Source organism: Gopherus evgoodei, unplaced genomic scaffold (assembly GCF_007399415.2).
Source record: "Gopherus evgoodei ecotype Sinaloan lineage unplaced genomic scaffold, rGopEvg1_v1.p scaffold_39_arrow_ctg1, whole genome shotgun sequence".
In the NCBI taxonomy this organism is placed as follows: Eukaryota; Metazoa; Chordata; order Testudines; family Testudinidae; genus Gopherus; species Gopherus evgoodei.
Window position 1 is genome coordinate 1,357,181 of NW_022060060.1, and position 22,457 is coordinate 1,379,637.

Consider the following 22,457-nt stretch of genomic DNA (forward strand, 5'->3'; position numbering starts at 1 on the left):
CAGGCGGGCAACAGAATTCGACTTGCAGGCAGACATAATAAGCCACAGTCTTTTGGCTTCATTAACCTTCATAACATGTGGGAAGGGTTTCAAACTGCAGTGCCTTCATTTCCCATACCAAGCACCCTTTGGGTTGGCCATTTAAAATGGGTTGGCCATTTAAAAGGAGGGGCTGTGGTTTTTGGGTTAAGGTGCAGCACAAACCCAACTAACCCCTCCCCACACACACACATACCCAATTCTCTGGGATGATCACTTCACCCCTCCCCCTACCACATGGCTAACAGCAGAGATGATTTCTGTTCAGCCACAGACAAGCAGCCCAGCAGAAACGGACACCTCTGAATGTCCCCTTAATAAAGTTCCCCTATTTCAACCAGGTGACCCTGGGAGTACATCCAGGAGAGCTTCACTGAGATGTCCCTGGAGGATTCTGCTCCATTCCCATACACGATAACAGACTTTTTCAGTAGCTGTACTGGCTGCCAATACTTCCCAAGTCTTCAGGGTAAATTAGTCATTAAACATGCTTGCTTTTAAACCATGTACAATATTTACAAATATTTACACTCATCAGAGGTGTCTTCTCCACCTTCAAGGTCTGGGAGCCCACCTTGGGTGTGTTGGGAGGGTATTGGCTCCAGAGTGATAAACAGTTCCTGGCTGTCAGGGAAAATGGTTTCTCTGCTTGTTTGCTCTGCGCTATCTTCAACCTCCTCCTCCCCATCATCATCTTCCTCATCCCCCAAATCCACATTCTTATTGCATGAGAATCCATTGATGGAGTTTACTCACGGGATGGGGCAGTTGTAGGGGCACCTCCTAGAATGACATGTCTGGGGCTTGCCCCAGAGCGGCCATTGTGCCTGAGCTCCTTAAGTTTAACGCGGCATTGCTGGGGGGCCCTGTTATAGCCTCTGACCTTCTTGCCCTTGGAGATTTTTTTCAAATATTCCGGCATTTCATCTTTTGGAACAGAGGTTGGATAGCACAGATTTGTCTCTCCATACAGCGATCAGATTCCGTATCTCCTGTTTGGTCCATGCTGGAGCTTTTTTGTGATTCTGGGACTCCATGGTTACCTGTGCTGATCAGCTCTCCACGCTGGGCAAACAGGAAATGAGATTCAAAAGTTCACGGGTCTTTTCCTGTCTACTTGGCCAGTGCATTGGAGTTGAGAATGGTGTTCAGAGCAGTCAGAATGGAGCACTCTGGGATAGCTCCCAGAGGCTAATATCGTTGAATTGCATCCACACTACCCCAAATTTGACCCAGCAGGGTCAATTTAAGCGCTAATCTCCTCGTCAAGGAGGAGTACAGAAACTGATTTTAAGTCAACAAAAATGGCTTCATCATGTGGATGGGTGGATCGAACTAATGCTGCTAAATTCGACCTAAACGTGTAGTGTAGACCAGGGCTTCAGAGTCTGTAGCTCAGGCCCTCAGGCAGGACTGAGCAAACTAGTAAATTCAGGGAAGCCCAGGCCCTGGGTAAGGATGGGGCAGTACAGAGTTTGATGCTCAGGCCCTCAGACAGTGCTGAGCAAACAGTGAAGCACTTGGTCAGGCCCTGGTTCCAGAGGGCCTGGGGAGAGGGGAAGATGTGACCTGCACATTGGGTGGCAGGGCCATGCAAGCCCACCCGCTTCACTGCATCCCAGCCCGAGGCCCTAGCAGCAGTACAATACCCGTTGTGTGGCAGTGGGGATCCAGGCCGCAACATTTTGACATGGGCTCCGGGTGTGCTTCAGCCAGACTAGGGTTGTCTGCCCCCGGGCTACTTCCTACCTCCCCCTCCAGAGGTACTGCGCCTGGACGGAGTCTTCCAAGGAATCAAGCAGCTTGACAGCTCCTCGGAGTACCCGGCAAGCGGCAGGCTTGGCAGCTTCTCTGGGTAGCTTGCCACAGGCAGGCTTAACAGCTTCCCTGGGGCCTGGTCAGCATCAGGCCTTGGCTGGTCTGGCCAGTCTTCGGGTCGGTCGCAGACTGCAGGAGTCTCCCCACCAGGAGCTCTGCCACAGGCGTCTGGCCTCTCCGGAGGCCGTGGCTGTAGTGAGCTCTGGGTTGGGATTTTATACATCCTGTCCTGCACTCTGACCTCTGGGGGGCGGGTGCAAGCTCCACTGGCTCTGCCCACTATGGCGTCCGAAGGGGCTCGTCCCTCTCTGGGGCGGCAGGGAACCACACCGCCTCACTACAGTTAGTAATAAAACTACCCTTGTACCATTGTTTTTCCTTGATAAAACAAACTATTCACTTCCTTTATACAATAATTTCACATTTCCCGCCAGCAGAATATCCAAGGAGATTACATCATTTCATATGAAGGCAAAATTACCAAGAAGGAGAGATGCTAATTTCTGTGAAAGGGAAAAACAACAAAATACACCAAGAAGTGCAGCATGATTGAGACATCCGGGAAGGAACCCAAAGCTCAGTTTACCGAGATAATTGAAGACTATGAATAGTACAAGAGAATGGAAAGTGCAGTGCAAAGACTGTAATCTGGTCTCAGAAAAGGTGGTGGAAGGGTTAGGGTTGGGTATGGCTGGCAATAGGTCATCTGTATGAGAGGGAAGCAGGGCAGTTTCAATGAGATAATCTGATTTAGAAATGAAAAGTTCCTGCTCAGACATCTACCATGTCAAGCAGAATAGGCTTGCTTGTTCAGTCCAGTGGGAAAGTCAATGAAGGTAGATGGTGTGACACTGCTCCCCGTATTCCTCACAGGGATGTGGTTATGGCATGACTATAGCATAATCATGAGGCATTTTGTGCAAGATGGGTCATTGAAGGTGTCATTGGAAAAGTTATGATTTGCTGAATATGATTATCCTATTTGTATTCCTGTATCACTTTTGTATCTGAAGTTATGAATGTTGACTGTGTATCTCTATTTCAAATGTAGTTACATCTGGGTAACATCCACTGGTGAAGATGCTTTCAGTCTAGAGAGCTGGTTGGGAAGGGGATATTCAGGTAATGAGCCATTAGGGAAAACAATTGGCGTTAGGAGAAGCTTATCTCCCACCTGGTGAGCCTTCTGAGAACACTCCAGAGAGCCTGTAAGTAATGGTAGCCATAACTCTACCAAGGCAGGTGAGCAGATCATGTGACTCTGGACTCCATCTTGGGACATCTGTATTTTTCCACAAACTGGTCTGGTAATGAAGTCTAGAAACAAAGGGTTCCCTATATAAGGCAGGGAGCAATATCATGCCACACAAGAGGATTCCTGGAGAGACCTGAGGAACAAAGACTGAACTGAGGGAAGTGCTGGACCCAGGTTAAAGAGATTTCTAGCCTGTATATAGAAACCTGAGAAACCTAAGCTGCAAAGCAAATGCAGCTTGTGCCTTGAGAATCTGCCAGACTGCTGATATCATCAGTCAGGGTGAGAAACTGCTCATTCATAGTCAATCTAACTAGTGTGTTAAGCGGAGTTTGATGTTTTAATTGCTGGATATCTGCTTTGATCTGTTTCCTATCCCTAATGTTCACTTTTGTAGTTAATAAACTTGTTTGTTGTTTAATTTAAATCAGTGTGACTTTAACTGAACTGCCTGGGGGAAAATCTCAGCTTGGTTAGCACAAGTGTGCATATTTCCCTCCACAATCAGGGAGAGGGAACAGGGTAACAAATTCATACTGGTCAGTGTTTTGATAAGGGCAGGGTGGTACAGCTCTTGGGTCCTAGGCTGCGAAGCTGCTGGTTATCTTGTCTGTATCTTTTCTACTGTTGGTTCATGCAGTTGCTGATCAGAGAACCTGCATGTAACTGCAGCTGGGTGGGTCCCTACCTGTGTGAATGCTGGAGGAGGTGTGAGAAAGAGCCCAGACTGGTGAGTCAGCGGGCTCAGTGGTAGCATGCTGGGGGGAACCAATCACTGATCAGTTATAGCAAAACATGCCTAAGACCAGCCGTTCTCAGACTAGGGGTTGTGAGGTGATTACATGGGGAGTCACAAGCTGCCAGCCTCCATCCAAAACCCCATTTTGCCTCCAGCATTTATAAGGTGTTTAATATATTAAAAAGAGTTTTTAATGTATAAGGGGGGTCACACTCAAAGGCTTGCTGTGTGAAAGGGGTCAGCTGCACAAAAATCTGAGAACCCTGCCTAAGACAGAGCAATGAATAGTTCTCAGGTTTAAAACATAAGAATGGCCAAACTAGGTCAGACCAAAGGTCCATCTAGCCCAGTGTCCTGTCTGCTGACAGTGGCCAGTGCCAGGTGCCCCAGAGGGAATGAACAGGACAGCGAATCATCAAGTGATCCAGCCCCTGTCGCCCATCACCTTTTTAATGTACCATGTTACTACTGGCTTATAGAAATAAACTTGACTGGCACTGGTTATCTGGACTCTTGAATATATTTGATAATGAACCAAAGTGGGTGAAGGGATTAACTATACTATTCATCAACACTAAGTAAAATTGTATTGGTTGCAATGTAATTAAAGAGAGAATGGGATCTGTTGGACTGGGTTTGTGCACATAACCAGATCCATACTTCCCCACCAGTCAACTTCACATCACCAGCCAGCCCCCTACTGGGTAAGTTGTCACCCTGTTAGGAGATGTAAAATCATTCTTTATCTCCCTATGCTTCATATGCTCCAGCATCTTGTATCTTATAATCATGAGCCAGATCCAAAGTCCTTTGTCGTTAAGGAAAAGACTCTCAGTCCTTGACGACAAGGGGGATCGTTTCAGGCCCCAGATGGGCAAAGGCATCCATTACTTTCTCCATGTCTGCTATGGGTAGGATCCATGTCTGCCCTGCCCACTCTCACATACATAATCATAGACTACATTCGCGTTTTACAATACAGCAATACAGATACTCATTCCCTGTCATCCATTCCCAGCTTCTGGCAAACAGAGGCTATGGACACCATCCCTGCCCAGCCTGGTTAACAGCCATTAATAGACCTGGCCTCCGTGCATTTATCTCGTGTATTGGCTAGTTGAGTGTGTATTTTATTTTTTTACCACGTGAGTTTTATTGCTTTTAAAAATTTTGAAACAAAATAGTCTCTCTCTCTCTCTCTCTCTCTCTCTCTCTCTCTCTCTCTCTCTCTCTCTGTGCACGCTTTTCTGGATTTCCATTTTTCTTTCAATGTACCATTGCCACACTCGATATAGACATAGATTATGTAAGCAGGGGAATGGTCCCGCTATTGTGGGGAACTTTCCTGGCTTCTGCACTACCCCAGTGAAGTGGGCTAGCGAAAGGATCAGCGTCCTTGCTCCCACTTCCTTTCCCAGAGGCCTCTGTGCCCTTGAGGACTCCCCTTCCGCTTTCCTGTCTGGCAGAGTCCTTGTAACCCAAACAAGGCTGGGCCCAGGATTCCTGGGGGGCTCAACCCCCAACCCTGCTGTGGTCACCCAGGACAGGGGCTAGAGTGTCCCTATTCTGGGGTGCTCTCTCTGCACGGGGCACCTCCCTGACCCACTGATCATTTCATACAATTTAAAGAAAATGCAAGTTGTTTAATTGACAATTAATTTTAAAAAGAACAAGGAAAAGTGGGGAAGGTTAAAGGAAACACATCACCCCCCTCTGTGGCAAGGAACCTCACAACCAGTGCCTCTGGACATCAGGGCAGTTCACAGTCTGTTCCTTGCAGGTCCCAGGCCTCTGTCTCAGGCCCTGGCTGTGCTGCAGGGACTCTGCGGGTTGGACACTTGCTCTGGTGGTTCCCACACGCCCTCAGGCTCTAGGTGGCAGGACCCTTCTTCCCATCATCGCCCCCTTCCCGTTGTAGTTACAATCCCCCCCAAGTCTGGCCTGCAGGGCCTCTTGGCTGAGGCGTCTCCCTGCACTGGGTCCACTGCCCAGGGTCCCCCTTGCTCTCCCCAGCTGCTCACTGCATCCAGCTCCGGACTGCTCCAGCCCCAGCTCCGCGCTGCCTCAGCACGGCTGCTGCTGCTGCTCTGCCTTCAGCTCCCTGGGCTGCTGCTCTGGCCCCTCTGGCTCTGGCCCAGCTCTGCTCCCCAACTCAGCTTGGGCCCCTGCTTTCTCCTTAGCTCAGCCCCACTCTGTCTGACCCAGGCAGCTCCAGCTCACACGGAGGAGGGGACCCCCTGGCCTTCAATCAGGCTGACGGAGCATTGGCCTCTCCCCATTGTTCCTGGGGACTGTCAATCTCAGGCTCCTGATTTCCCATCGACCCCTCCTCTTTTAGTGCTGACAGCCAGCAACCAAAACACCCCACTGAGCCTTAGTAGGGGGGCAACAGTTCCTTTACATTTATATGGGCGCAACCGAAGGCAGTGGCTGAAAAGATCAGAAGGTACGATTATCGATACATCAAGAAATGTGTAGGGGAAAAGCAAGGAAGAGATTTCAGACTTATTGGCTCTGATATCTTTGCTTTAACAGCAGGGATCTGCGACTTCTCTCTAAACATACATCTCTACCCTGATATAACGCTGTCCTCATGAGCCAAAAAATCTTACCATGTTATAGGTGAAACTGCGTTATATCAAGCTCGCTTTGATCCACCGGAGTGCTCAGCCCTGTTCCCCTGGAGTGCTGCTTTACCGCGTTATATCCGAATTTGTGTTATATTGGAGGAGAAGTGTATCTATATTTTATTGCTCATAACATTTGGATAAATAAACCACCTCTCTCTTTCTCTCTCTATTTTTAACTCATTCTCTCTATATATCTCTTTCTTTTTCTCCAGTTTTTCATTTTTCTCCAAGCACATTCTCCCTTCTAGATAAAAATGACTCTCTTCTTTCATTTTTATTTCACTTACATTTCTTTATATGTGGATGGATTCCAACCTCAGTTGCACTCATGTAAATCCACATGAAGCTGATGCAATTTAACCTGGTGTAATTGTGTACAGGAAACTCCCCGTAGTGTGTGTTTAGGAGTGGTTATGGTGGGGTTTTGTATGTCTGTGTCTGTTTCTCAGATGCATCTATAAAATGGGGCAAATTTGTCTTCGAATCTGCTCTGATAGAGGACAGCTGGATAGACCTTCATGTAAACCTCAGCCTCTTTTGTGTTTCAGTATGTGCCTCATGGGGTGTGTTTATACTGCATGTGGCAAGTGTAATTCCCTCTCTGGCAAACCTACACACTCTGTCTTTGACTGAGCTACTGAGCTTTGTGCTAAACATAGCCTCCACAGCAGAGACTAGCGCCCGAGCCCAGTCTCATCTGAGATCCTAGGTACGTACCCAGGTGGCCATCCCAAAGGGCTGTGTGTGCTGCCATGTTCTCACTGCTAATTTTATCCTGCTAGCTTGATGACCAAAGCTAGTGTATTACATCTCCCAGCTGCAGGGGAGATATATCCATGGTTGAACTCCATATATTTTTCACTTCCAATCTATTGATTTTTGTTATATCTTCTAGATTTCTTGATATGATATTATTCTTGGTAGGATAAAGATATTTCAAAATCCCAGCCTAAAAGTCTTTCTTTAAAGTTCAAGAGAGATTCAGGGAGGTAGAAGGGTTATTTCTGCAGTTCAATAGGGTTCTATGCTCTTGGTTCACCTATATTGGAAACTCAGCCTGTTAATTATATGAGTCTTCCTCTGTTTAGTGACAGCTTCACTTTTCCAGTAGAAAGATGCCATGGTATGAGGTTACACGCTCTTGGTTTCACCGAGTATAATCAACAGCACAACCTAACTGTGTGCACTCCATCAATACTTAACGATTGTCTTCTTCTAGATACATATTATGGGAAAAGGAGAAGGAAGAAACCAAACACCCATCATGGAATTCATCCTCTTAGGATTTGGGAGTGTTCGTGAACTGCAGCCCCTTCTCTTCCTCGTGTTTCTAGTGATCTATGTTGTGACTGTGATGGGGAACATCCTTATTGTTGCGCTAGTTGTGACTGATCAGCACCTTCACACCCCCATGTACTTCTTCCTGGGGAACTTGTCCTGCCTGGACATCTGCTACAGCTCCACCTTCCTACCTTGGCTGCTGGCCAATCTCCTGACTGGGGACAGAACCATTTCTATTAAGGGCTGCATTCTGCAAACATATTTCTTTGGTATCCTGACAGCTACAGAATGTCTGCTCCTCACGGCAATATCTTATGATCGGTATTTAGCGAAATGCAATCCACTCCGTTATGCGGTTCTGATGAATGGCAGGATTTGTTGTCAGCTAGTGGCAGGGTCCTGGATAAGTAGCTTTCTAGCCTGCACCACAATAAACATTTTCTTGTTCAAATCAAAGTTTTGTGGTTCAAAAGAAATTGACCATTTCTTTTGTGATTTTTCACCAGTGATAAAACTGTTCTGCGGTGACACCCAGACTGTGCGACTGCTGATATTTATTGTCTGTACCCTAGGGACACTTGTGCCCTGTCTACTGGTCTTGACATCCTACATTCGTATCATCACCACCATCCTGAGAATCCCATCCACCACAGGGAGGCAAAAGGCCTTTTCCACCTGTTCCTCTCACCTCATTGTGGTTATAGTTTATTATGGGACGCTGATTACTGTCTATGTGGTTCCAACAGCCAATAATCACTAGATCCTACACAAACTATTCTCTGTCTTCTACACAGTCCTGACTCCCATGATCAACCCTGTAATCTATAGCCTGAGAAACAAGGAGGTCAATGAGGCCCTGAGAAAAGCTATTCTTAAACTAATTACTTTTAGAAACAGGCATGGAAGCTTAAAGGACAAATTTTAGCATATAGTAACTCCTCGCTTAATGTTGTAGTTATGTGCCTGAAAAATGCGACTTTAAGTGAAGCAATGTTAAGCGTATCCAATTTCCTCATAGAAATTAATGTATATGGGGGGGCTTAGGTTCCAAGGAATTTTTTTTATTTTATATATATATATATTATATAAATTTATATTATACTCTCTGTGTGTGTATGTGTATATATATATGTATATATATATGTTTTAAACAAACTGTTGAATACTGTACACAGCCATGATGATTGTGAAGTTTGGTTGAGCTGGTGGAGTCAGAGGGAGGGATATTTCCCAGGGAGCCTTGCTGCTAAATGATGAACTAGCACTTGGCTGAGCCCTCAAGGGTTGACACGTTGCTGTTAATGTAGCATCACCCTCTACAAGGCAGCAGGAATGGAGGGAGAGGAGACAGCGCGGCAGACAGAGACACACGCCCTGTGGGTGGGTGGGAGAGAGAGATGCTCATTGCCTCGTTAAGTACGCTGACCCCACTCTAAGTATATTGCCTTTACAAAGATCCAGAAGTTGAGATAGTAGCAGCGGCCAGCAAACTCTCTCCATCCTGAGCCCTGTACTGTCCTCACCTTGCTCTATGTGGAGAAGGGGTAAGCAGGGGGCAGGAGCATGGTGGAGGGGGACACCCTGACATTAGTTCCCCTCACCCCCGCCTTCCCTGCACAGCAAGCAGGAGGCTCCTGGGAGCAGCTTCAAGGCAGAGGGCAGAAGCAGCACATGGCAGTGCAGGGAGCAACAGCTGGACTGCCTGCAATTGGTAGCCTGCTGGGCAGATGCTGCACAGGGAACTTAGTGGAGCTGATAGGGGGGCTGCCGATCCACCCTGGTTCCAAGCCCCCCCCCCCCCCAGCTAGCTACAAGGGGCTGCTCTTGCTGCAAGCAGCGAACAAAGCAGGCAGCTGCCAAACAATGTTATAAGGGAGCACAGCCCAACTTTAAACAGATTCCCTGATTGATCAGCAACGTAACATAGAAACGTTAACTGAGATGACTTTAAGTCAGGAGTTACTGTATAAGAAACTATATCAATTCATCTCTATTTTACTAGTCATGGCCCATCTGAGTCCTTGAGAACAGGATTACCCCTCATTGACCTTACTTCATCTTCTTTCTGTTACGCTGATACTTTTTCAGCATTAATCTTTCATGCATTTAATACACATTTCTTTATACAAAACTTGATACTGTAAGAGAGATTCTTTATGAAAAATGTTTTTTTTCCAGAAACACATTTCAGTAAAGCACTCTGCCTCATGCATCCAGACATTCGTCCGTACATGTATGCTAGTGCCCGAATTCTGCAAGGAGCTCAACATCTTTTGAGTGGTTCTGGGTCTCTTCCACTCCCACTGAACTGAATGACATTCATTTTCCACTGATTAGGATCCTCTCTTGTCAATTTTCACAGTGGTAGCTGTATTAGTCTGTCTCAGCAAAAACTATGAGGAGTCCTTGTGGCACCTTAGACACTAACACAATTATTTGAGCATAAGCTTTGGAGAGCTAAAACCCCCTTCATCAGATGCATAGAGTGGAAAATACAGAAGGCTACATATATACAGTACTTGAAAAGATGGAAGTTGCCTTACCAAGTCAGTGCTAACGAGGCCAATTCAAATAAGGTGAAAGTGGCCTATTCTCAACAGTTGATTACTTTGTAGTGCTGACAATGCCAATGCAATCAAGGTGGATGTTGCCCATTTCCAATAGTTGACAAGAAGGTGTGAAGTATCGGGGGGGAGCCATGTTAATCTGGATCTGTAAAAGCAACAAAGAGTCCTGTGGCACCTTATAGACTAACAGACGTTTTGGAGCATGAGCTTTCGTGGATGAATCCCCACTTCGTCAGATGCATGTCAGTGGATATTCACCCACGAAAGCTCATGCTCCAAAACATCTGTTAGTCTATAAGGTGCCACAGGACTCATTGCTTAGAAGATGTGTGTATCAGCAAAGGGAAGATTACTTTTTGTAGTGACCCAGCCACTCCCAGTCTTTATTCAGGCCTAATTTGATGGTGTCCAGTTTGCAAATTAATTCTAGTTCTGCAGTTTCTCATTGGAGTCTGTTTTTGAAGATTTTTGGTGCAGAATTGCCACTTTCAAGGCTGTTCTTGAGTGTCCAGGGAGACTGAAGTGCTCTCCTACTGGTTTTTGAATGTAACAATTCTTGATGTCTTATTTGTATCCATTTATTCTTTTGAGAAGAGACTATCCGGTTTGGCCAGTGTACAGGGCAGAGGGGCATGTGATGGCATATATCACATTGGTAGATGTGCAGGTGAATAAACCCCTGATGGTGTGGCTGATGTGGTTAGGTCCTATGATGATGTCCCTTGAATAGATTGCAGACAGAGTTGGCAATGGGGTTTGTTGCCGGGATTGGTTCCTGGGTTAGTGTTTTTGTTGTGTAGTTGCTGATGAGTATTTTCTTCAAGTTGAGGGGCTGTCTGTAACTGAGGACTGGCCTTTCTCACAAGGTCTGTGAGATTGAGGGAGTGTTCTTCAGGATAGGTTGTAGATCTTTAATGATGTGCTGGAGAGGTTTTAGTTGGGGGCTGTAGGTGATGGTTAGTGGTGTTCTGTTACTTTTTTTGTTGGACCTGTCCTGTAAGAGGTGACTTCGGGGTACCCTCCTGGGTCTGTCAATTTGTTTCTTAACTTCAGTAGGTGGGTATTGTAGTTTTAAGAATGCTTCATAGAGATCCTGTAGGTGTTTGTCTCTGCCTGAGGGATTGGAGCAAATGTGGATGTATCTTAGATCTTGCCTGTAGACAATGGATCATGTGATGTGGTCTGGATGAAAGCTGGAGGCATGTAGCCCTAATTCATGAATTCATTTAACTCAAATTAGCTGAATATTTTCAGCAAAAATCCATCGAAATCTTTCAGGATTTAGATGCTGGGCACCAATCCTTCCCTTTATAATATTTAACCTTGTGGTTAGAGCACCTTGGTGTGTGTAAGACCTACGTTCAATATCCCCCCACCTGACTGGAGGGAAGTCTTCAGTTTCCCACACTGCAAACAAGTGCACGGGCCTATAGAATACTCTCGCACAAGCTCTCTCTCTCTCTCTCTCTCTCTCTCTCTCTGTCCTGGAAAAGTGGTTCCATTGGATATAAATAATTAAATAGTCCTTGGAACAGGGAGTTAAACTTTGATCTCCCACAAGCAAACTGTGTGTCTTAACTACCAGACTAAGGAGTCATCCTTAAACTTGTTTTCTGGCCCAATGACTATTCATTCTCATCATGATTGTCAATGAATAGTCATTGGACTAGGAAAAGCAAGTGCGAATGAGTTCATACCCTGGTAGTAAGGCTTTTGTTTTCCAGAACTGCCAGAAAAATGAGAAATCAGTGTTTCACTGCACTCTAATTGCCATCTTCTGCCACAATACTGCAGGCAGGGCAGAAATACAGGCTGAATGGGTTTTCCAGCAAGGCTGAGTGTCTTGTGGTTAAGACATAGGTGCGAGAGTCACAACTCTTCACTTCTTTTCCTAGATCAGCCACATACTGCCTATAGGCCAGAAACTTTGTCACAAACTAATTCATCCTCATGCAGAGTGAGGTGTGCTGAAAGCTGTATTAAAATTAGAAGCTGTTGCTCCAAGTGTAAGGGTTGTTTTTTTCTGGTCCCTCTTGCACACAGGGGCCTTTGTATGGAAATCTATGTCTCTGATTATTACGAGTCCTTCTGAGCTTGCCACCATGGAGTTATGACTCTCTGTTGTGGGGAGGAGCCTGCTTTGTCCTTCAGTGTTTGTGTTCTTGCATCTTATGGGTCTGAATTCTCAGAAATAAAGTGATGTTACAGTGCAACCTTCAAGCAAGACTGTCCTATGTTTTTATCTAACTTGAACATAACGCAGAGATGGTTGAAAAAAGAGGTGGGGAAATGGGATTTTTTTCCTCATTTTTATTTTTATTTTTTCATTTCATTTGGCTGATATTTTTCAACTCTGTCATTGTCACAGACACTGGAGGAGGGGTTTTAAAGGCACAGACAGGAGTTGGGCATGAGGAAAGACAATGGGAGATAAGTGCATAGATAGATGAAAACTTTGCTGAGTATGGAGGGGTGATGGAGTTTGTCTGTGAGCAACCTGGAGACCAGTGATATTAATGGGAATAGGAAACAAGTCTCCTGAGTCTTGACCACTGTCTCTCATGACAAACACCAGTGTATCAAAGGAAACAATGTAGGCTCAGGCTGTCAAATAATTTCAGCCCCTTTGAAAATCCCACCAAATCTTGGATGAGGGCAGGATCTGTGGGGATAACTTTTAAATCACCTAATTTTTCCCTAGCACATAAAGGTGGATAAACCTTGATTCTCTTCCTTTGCCAGGTGCTTTTCAAACAATGCATGAAAATTGCACTACAGGAGCTAAGGCAGCAATTTTAAAACCACCAAGAGTATTTGGATGTTCACGACTAGCTCAGTGGCAGTCCAAGTTAAATATAGTGCCCATCTTTAAAAAAGGGAAGAAGGAGAATCTGGTGAACTATAGACCAGTCGGCCTCACCTCAGTCCCCCAAAAATCGTGGAGCAGGCACTCAAGGACATCATTTTGAAGGACTTGCAGGAGACGAAGGAGATCAGAAACAGTCTACATGGATTCACCAAGGGCAAGTCATGCCTGACCAGCCTGATTGCCTGCTATGATGAGAGAACTGCCTCTGTGGATATGAGGAAAGTGGTGGATGTGATATACCTTGACTTTAGCAAAGCTTTTGATACCGTCTCCCACAGTATTTTTACCAGCAAGTTAAAGAAGTATGGATTAGATGAATGGACTATAAGGTGGATAAAAAGTTGGCTAGATTGTCAGGCTCAATGAGTAGTGATCAACAGTTCAATGTCTAGTTGGCAGCCGATATCAAGCGGAGTGCCCCAGGGGTCGGTCCTGGGGCCAGTTTTGTTCAATATCTTAATTAATGAACTGGAGGATGGCGTGGATTGCACCCTCAGCAAGTTTGCAGATGACACTAAACTGGGGGGAAAGGTAAATATGTTAGAGGGTAGGAATAGGGTCCTGAGGGACCTAGACAAATTAGAGGATTGGACCAAAAGAAGTCTGAGGTTCAACAAGCACAAGTGCAGAGTCCTGCACTTATGACAGAAGAATCCCATGCACTGCTACAGGTTGGGGGTCGAATGGCTAAGTGGCAGCTTTGCAAAAAAAGGAAATGGGGATTACAGAGGATGAGAAGCTGGATATGAGTCAACCGTGTTACCTTGTTGCCAAGAAGGCTAATGGCAAATCAGGCTGTTTTAGTAGGAGCATTGCCAGCAGATTGAGAGAAGTGATTATTCCCCTCCAGTCGGCACTAGTGAGGCCACATCTGGAGAATTGTATCCAGTTTTGAGCCCTCCACTACAGAAAATATATGGACAAGTTGGAAAGAGTCCAGAGGAGGGGAATGAACATGATTAGGGGGGCTGGGACACATGAGGGAAATGGGTTTATTTAGTCTGCAGAAGAGATGAGAGGAGGGGTTTTGAAAACAGCCTTCAAGTACCTGAAGGGGATTTCACAGAGGATGGAGCTCAGCTGTTCTCAGTGGTACCTGATGACAGAACAAGGAGCAATGGTCTCAAGTTGAAGTGGAGGAGGTCTAGGTTGGATATTAGGAAACACTATTTCACTAGGAGGGTGGTGAAGCACTGTAATGGGTTCCCTAGGGCGATGGTGCAATCTGTATCCTTAGAGGTTTTCAAGACCCTGGTTGGCAAAGCCTTGGTTGGGATGATTTAGTTGGGGTTGGTCCTACTTTGAGCAGGGTGTGATGGGTTCGGTCACAGAGACCCCCTGAGGATTGTCACCTGGTGTGCTGAGATTACCTATGAGCCTGTTTTCCACTGCCAGCGTGGGACTCCAGAACCCTGCCTTGTTGAGCCAGACATGCTAGTCTGCTTCAACAGACCCAGGTTTGGTCCATGCCCCCAAAGCTGCAGAGTTTAGCCAACCAGTCACCTATGTCCAGCACCTGGAAACCCAGTTCCCAATGGAATCCAAACCTCAAATATATCCAAGTTACTCTGTATAAAGCTTATACAGGGTAAACTCATAAATTGTCCGCCCTCTGTAACACTGTGTAGCAGAGTGGTCACCCGCTCCTGCCTGGGAAGGGTTAGAGCCAGCCCTATAGAGGGCTGGCGCTGTGGAAGAAAAGAGCTGAGTTGATTGGGGGAAGCCGCTGCAGCTGAGCCACACCCCAGTCAGAGACCAGCTGGCCCTATAAAGAGGCTGGGAGCCAGGAGCTCAGCACTCTCCCTGTGCTTGTAGAGAGAGAGAAGGGCCTGCCTGCAGGGAGATAGACACAGGGTACCTGCATGAAGCAGGGCTGGGGAAAGGCAGAGGAGCTGGGGAGCTCCTGCCTGGAAAGCCCCAAACTGTGGCCTAGCATAAGGCCAAGAGGTATTGGGGGTTGCAAGGGGCAGCCCAGGGGCAGGCAAAGGCAGGAGGTCCAAACCCCTTTGCCTATGATGAGCGGCAGATACTGCAGTCTGCCCCAGGGAACGGAGACTAGATGGAGACTGGGCAGTAGTCAAAACTGAGGCAAAGTGGGGATAGTGGGGTGGAGGTTCCCCTGGGAGGGGGAGACCCGGTTAAAAAGGCAGGGACAGTTCTAGCCATTTCATTGCCCCAAGCATGGCGGCATGCTGCGGGGGGGGGAAGTGGGGGCTCTGCTGCTCGCTGGTCCCGCAGCTCCGGTGGACCTCCAGCAGGCATGCCTGCGGAGGGACGCCTGCGGGAGGTCCACTGGAGCCGCGGGACCAGCAGACCCTCTGCAGGCACACCTGTGGGAGGTCCACCGGAGCCACCTGCTGCCCTCCTGGCAACCAACAGAGTGCCTCCCATGGCATGCCGCCCCAAGCATGCGCTTGGTGCTCTGGGGCCTGGAGCCGGCCCTGTAAAGAGGCACTGGGGTCCTGGGAGGGACACGGGGGCCAAGAAGACAGGTGGATCACTGGCCTGTAGAAGGTGCTCCTGGCTGGAAGTGAGCTAATTCCCAAGGACAACCAGCAGGAGGTGCCGCAGGGGTGAGTCTGGCACATCTACACACTGATAGACAGAGATGCACAGCTGTTTGCTCCCCCAGGTATTAATCACTTACTCTGGGTTTACTAATAAACAGAAGTGATTTTATTAAGTATAAAAGTAGGATTTAAGTGGTTTCAAGCAATAACAACCAGAACAAAGTAACTTACCAAGCAAAATAAAAGAAAACACACAAGTCTGAGCCTAATACATTAAGAAACTGATTACAGGTAAATCTCACTCTCAAAGATGTTCCAATAAGCTTCTTTCACAGACTAGACTCCTTCTTAGTCTGGGCCCAACCCTTTCCCTGGTACAGACCTTGTTAGTTCCAGCTCCGGTGGTAACTTGGGGATTTCTCATGACTGCAGCCCCCTTTGTTCTGTTCCACCCCCTTTTATGGCTTTGACACAAGGTGGGACTCTTTTGTCTCTCTGGGTTCCCACCCCTCCTTCTAAATGGAAAAGCACCAGGTTTGAGATGGATTCCAATACCAGGTGACATGGTCACATGTCCTGTGAGACCCCCAAGCCTTCATTCTTTGCAGCCTGACTCACAGGAACACAGGAAGGCTTACAAGTAAACAGAGCCATTTACAACTAATTATCCTAGTCAATGGGAGCCATCAAGCCATTAATGGCCCACACTTTGCATAATTACAATAGGACCTTGGGGTTATACTTCATATTTCTAGCTTCAGATACAAGAATGATACAGACATACATACAAATAGGATGACCACACTCAGTAGATTATAAGCTTTGTGATGGTACCTTACAAGAGACCTTTTACATAAAGCATGTTTCAGTTACATTATATTTACACTCATTAGCGTATTTCCACAAAACATATGGAGTGCACCGTCACATAGGTGGTGAGCTAGATGAGCTCCTGAGGTCTCTTCCAACGCTAATCTATGATTCTGTGATACATAGGTGTTTTTGAGAATTTTACTCTACGTGCCATAGGAGAGTAATGCTGGGAGTTTGAAGGAGCCTAAGGGAGATAGAAGCCCAACTCCCAGAATCTAACTCACTTTGGCCCTTTTGTAATTTTCATTTTAAATTCTCTTTTCAAAAATGATATAACGTCAAAATCTTAAGGCTATTTAGGCCCCTAAAGGTGTAGATAGGTTCCTAATGGACTCTACAAACATGCCTAGGCATCCAAGTGCCATTGAAATCAATAGGAGCTAGGCACTTAGATGCTTTTGAAAATCTCACTAGGTGTCTAGCTGCAATTGTAGGCACCTAAATACCTTTGAAAATCAGAGTCTTAGATGCCTACATCCCACTGACTTTCATTGAGACTAAGGGAATGTGCACACTGCCCCTCGGTTTGGACTAGGGGGCTGCGAACAACAGGGCACATCAAAGTTCTGTGCTGAAACTCCCCCTTTGGATGCTGCGGATGCAGACTAAAAGGTTTCTCCTTCACACTAATATATTCCTGCTTGAAGAGGGCTATGTTATTGCTCACGGGGGCTCTTTAGTTCACCCCTGAAGTACACACACAGGAAAGTGACTGTGTAGTTCAGGGTTTCTCAAACAGGGATCGCCGCTTGTGTAGGGAAATCTCCTGGCGGTCTGGGCCAGTGTGTTTACTTGCCCCGTCCACAGATCTGGCCAATCTCGGCTCCCATGGCTGCGGATCGCTGCTCCAGACCAATGGGAGCTGCTGGAAGCGGCTTGGGCTGAGGGTCTTACTAACCGCCACTTTCTGCCACCCCAGTTGGCCCGGAGCAGCTATCAGTGGCCAGTGTGAGCCGCGATCAGCCGGACCTGTGGACATGGCAGGTAAACACACCAGACTGGCCCACCAGAGGCTTTCCCCACATAAGCGGCGACCCCTGTTTGATAAACTCTGGTGTAGCACTTTGGTGCACATTGCTAGTCACTCTCCTGTAGGCTGAACTGCAGGACCACGTGTCACGGGCTCACAGATTGTGCCCACTCTTGGCCCTGTGCGGTCCATTGGGGTCAGGACGGGCGCCAGGGTTTCTCCCGCCCTAGGCGCACTGCCATTTCGCTGCCCCCCGCGCTGATCCCGCGGCTCCGGTGGAGCTGCCACAGTCATGCCTGCGGGAAGTTCACAGGAGCCATGAGACCAGCGGACCCTCCACAGGCACCACTGCAGCAGGTCCACCAGAGCCACCTGCCACCCCCCCCGGCAAAATGTCACCCCCCAAATAATCCTGGCTCCCTAGGCGATTGCCAAGGCTGCCTAAATGGTAGCACCAGCCCTGATGGGGGTGCCTCTTTCAGTGCAAGAGCCCTTCTCAGGGGTCCACTCTGTCTTGGGGTCAGACCCCTCCACATCCTGGAGCCGCACCTCTCTGAGCCTTAGCACATCTGTCTCTCACCCTGGGCCCCCTCAAGGAGTCCATGCGCTCTGGACCCCCCGGGCCTCCTCACCCCCAAAGAGGTTGATGCAACCCTGTTCTCTAGACCGGAGTTACTCTCAGCCAGCATAAAACAGGATGGTTCATTGAGAGTTGAACATTGCACAGGAAACTTTTGGGGCCCCAAGCCTGGCCTCCCTCAACCCAGCACATCCCAGTCACCCTGCATCCTGGTGGGCTCTGCTTGCTTCCCCTCTCCAGCCCAAAGTCCCCCTGCTTCCCAGCTGGGCCTCCCATATCCCCAGTTCCAAGCCCTGCCTCTGTCCAATGTCTTCTCTCCAGGTAAACAGGGTTGTAAACAGGAAGGCCTGGGTCTCCTCTCCTCTCAGCTCTCCTCTGGCACCCTCTGGCTGGAACCAGCTGGTCAGGACACTGGGGTCCTCTCTCTGCAGCCCATTGTCCTCCCACTGGCCAGAACCAGCTGTGTCTCCAGGTCACCAGTTGCTGGGGTCTCCATCCTCCAGGCCATCAGCTGGGGTCCTGAGACCCAATCTGGTCCTCTGTAACTACAAACTCCCTCTCCCCTCACCTCGTTAAACCAATAGCACCAGGGACACTGAATCCCACCCTGTCTGCATGCAAACCACTGGAAAACACAGAACCTCCCCCACTTCATCACACCGTGTGGACAAGACCTTAGACTTCAGAACTCCTAAGTCATTTCTGAAAATGGAGGTTGGGTTCCTCAGTCAGTTTAGTGCTTTAGAGAATATCATTGATAGGCATTACTGAGGGAATTTTGCTATCTCCACATAGTGAGTTTTGGTTAAAATAGTCCTAAGGAGTTAGTTTCCCAACATACATGGAATTTTAAAAGAACACCTTAAAAACAAAATGGAAAATAGTAAAATGATTTGAAAAACTGTATAAAATAAATAATTTGAATGAACATACTGCAATGACAATGGTCTATAAGTGTGTGTGTGTGTGTGTGTGTGTGTGTGTGTGTGTGTGTGTGTGTGTGTAAGACAGAGACAAAGAAAGAGAGAGAGATTTTTGGTTTTGGTATCTGTTGTTCATATTCGATTTACTGTGTCAGTCTCTCTCTCTCTTTCTCTCTCTGTGTAGGGGTATCACTGTGTATGAGTTTGTGTTCATGTGAATGTGTGTCACAGCCAGGATCCAACACTCTATCTAAAATTGGTCTCATTGCACTGCATAGAATCCCCTGCCCCCCGTTTTTGGTATTTAGATCATTAAATAATGTTAAAAATCTGGTCCTAAGGAGGAATCAGACACATCACAGAACAGTGTGAGGTTCTCCCCATGAGAACATAAGAACAGCCACATTGAGTCAGACCAAAGGTCCATCAAGCCCATTGTCCTGTCTGCGGACAGTGGCCAATGCCAGGTACTTCAAAGGGAATGAACAGAGCAGGCAACCACTGAGTGATCCATCTCCCATTGTCCAGACCCAGCTTCTAGCAGTCAGAGCATGGGGTTGCATCACTGCCCACCTTGGTTAGTAGCCATTGATAGACCTGTCCTCCATGAACTTATATTTCTTTCTTGAACTTTGTTAGCATTTTGGCCTTCACAGCATGCCTTGGCAACGAATTCCATTGGCTGATTGTGCGAGTTGTGAGAAGAAGTGCTTCATAAGAATGGCCATACTGGGTCATACCAAAGGTCCACCTGATTCTAGCCCAAGCGGAATTATAAATCCAGGCTAAAATCTTCATTGAGAGTGAGGTGAACCTGAAACCTGATGTGTCAGTTGAGAGACCGGAGTAGAGATTGTGCGGCTGGTTTGAGGTTATTTCACGAAGTGATTCCTCACATACACCCCTGACTCTCTGCCTCAAAATCAGTCATCTCTAACTCTGCATGCACTTAAACATCTCTGAGCCCCTTCAAAGTCACACAAACCCTCTTACCAATGTGTTGCTATGGAAAAGAGGAGGCCAAAACTCTCTAGAAATTCATTTCCTTGTCCTTGGAAATATAAGGGTGAGTTTTCAAAAGGTGCCTAGGGGATCTGTGCTCCAAGTTCCCCGTGACCCCTTAATCTACCTACTTACAAATATATTCACAGATATCCCCAGTCTCTTACATTGCATATTGCCTTTCCAGCTGGGAATGTGCATTGTTTTCCAGCAAGAGGAATAGTCTCTCTCTCTTCGATTTTATAAGTATTATTTTCCCAGGAATGAAAACACCGTTCATCCCACTGCCCAAGGACAGACCCAAGTGAGTCTCTCCTACACTCTTATTCCTCTCCTTGAAACAGCTCAGTTGGAACCACAGACACTAACAACATCCCAGCCATGGCTGATTGAGAATTAGGCATTGACAATTCTAGATAGCAAAGAAAGAACCCATAGAGATGAGTGTGATACACGTCCCTGCTCTGAGTGACACTGATAGACAGGGGGTGTACGAGCATAGATAGATAGATAGATAGATAGAGGGGGAGGATGGGCATAGATAGATAGATAGATTGAGGGAGTGGATGGGGATAGATAGATAAATGATAGATAGATGATATCTCCCACAATGGTAACATCCTTCAGAGGCAGTTAGCACACAACTTTATGTGATTCATCACTGTTCATATTTCCTGCAATGGTATCTTCAGACTAATGATTCCTGCAAGTAATAATGGAATATGGAACACGAAAGGGTTGTATACAGTCCTCCATATGATTAATCAAATACTACCTATTTCATCTACTCCAGTCTGAAAATTAAACCAAGAATAAATCTGTGCTATTGACATTTTGTTGACTATTGGGGTTGATTCCTGTCTTTTCTTAGATGTGGCCATATTAAAAGGCAAACACGGTGCGAACCCACCGTTGGTTTTGGTGATGGGCTTTGTGACTATGGTCTAGTCTCTCACACAGTGATAGTGAGCTGTGTCCTGGCATCTCCAGCTGCTCGTTTGTAAATCCAGCTGGTTGTTGGGATTCTCAAGGGAGACAATGAATCGTCCTTTCCGTGAATCAGTGTAGTGTAACTCTTTCCTGTGTGCTCCGCCCTGGAGACCCGTTCCAGCCACTACCCAGGAGCCTGATGGATCCAGCACCGAGGTGGAACCTGGCGACTTTACAAGCGAGGCGGAGTCAAAGGACACCTGCGGGTTCTATATGCAAACAAGCCGTTTGTGCAGGTACAGAGCTGGAAAGTGATGTTTTCCAACCAGGGCTGGCTCTAAGTTTTTTACCACCCCTTGAATTTTGCTGGTTTGCTGGTGCCTGGAGACAGCCCTCTTTCCAACCTCCAATGCCACTTTTCACTCTTGTCCCGAAGGCTCTGCAGTGTTCTTCTGTTTGCTCCTTGCTGCCTCCTCCGAATGGATTGGAGAAGTGGATTCTGCAGCCCATCTCCCTCTCTCTCTGGCTCTGTTGATCTGTGCCACATGTGTGCCCAGAAGCCTCCTATTGCAAGACAAACCCAAGAAAGAAACCAACAGGACTTCACTGGCCATCACATACAGTCCCCAGCTAAAACCCCTCCAACGCATCATCAGGGATCTACAATCCATCCTGGACAATGATCCCACACTTTCACAGGCCTTGGGGGTAGGCCAGTCCTCACCCACAGGCAACCTGCCAACCGGAAACATATTCTCACCAGTAACTGTACACCGCACCGTAGGAACTCTAGCTCAGGAACCAATCCATGCAACAAACCTCGATGACAACTCTGCCCACATATCTACACCAGCGACACCATCACAGGACCTAACCAGATCAGCCACACCATCACCGGTTCATTCACCTGCACATCCACCAATGTAATATACGCCATCATATGCCAGCAATGCCTCTCTGCTATGTACATTGGCCAAACTGGACAGTCTCTATGGAAAAGGATAAACAGACACAAATCAGATATTAGGAATGGCAATATACAAAAACCTGTAGGAGAACACTTTCAACCTCCCTGGCCACACTATAGCAGACCTTAAGGTGGCCATCCTGCAGCAAAAAAACTTCAGGGCCAGACTTCAAAGAGAAACTGCTGAGCTTCAGTTCATCTGCAAATTTGACACCATCAGCTCAGGATTGAACAAAGACTGTGAATGGCTTGCCAACTACAGAACCAGTTTCTCCTCCCTTGGTTTTCACACCTCAACTGCTAGAACAGGGCCTCTTCTGCCCAGGCTGCGGTTTTCTAGAGCTACTGAGGGGCTATAATAGGCATGAGGTGCCAATATCTCCTGGGCAGATAGGAAACCCTCCTCCTGGCTGTTAGAGGGGGGGTTAAAAGCCGTGTTTTCATTCATTCACTTTAATATCGATTCTCTCAGCCTGGATGGGGGGGAGGCAGGGAGGAGCGGAG

General features: G+C 47.1%; 1 pseudogene; it reads left to right on the forward strand.

The window, feature by feature from the left end:
* Positions 1-7,709: 7,709 nt before the first annotated feature.
* LOC115642237 lies at positions 7,710-8,717 on the forward strand (annotated as a pseudogene).
* Positions 8,718-22,457: the final 13,740 nt, after the last annotated feature.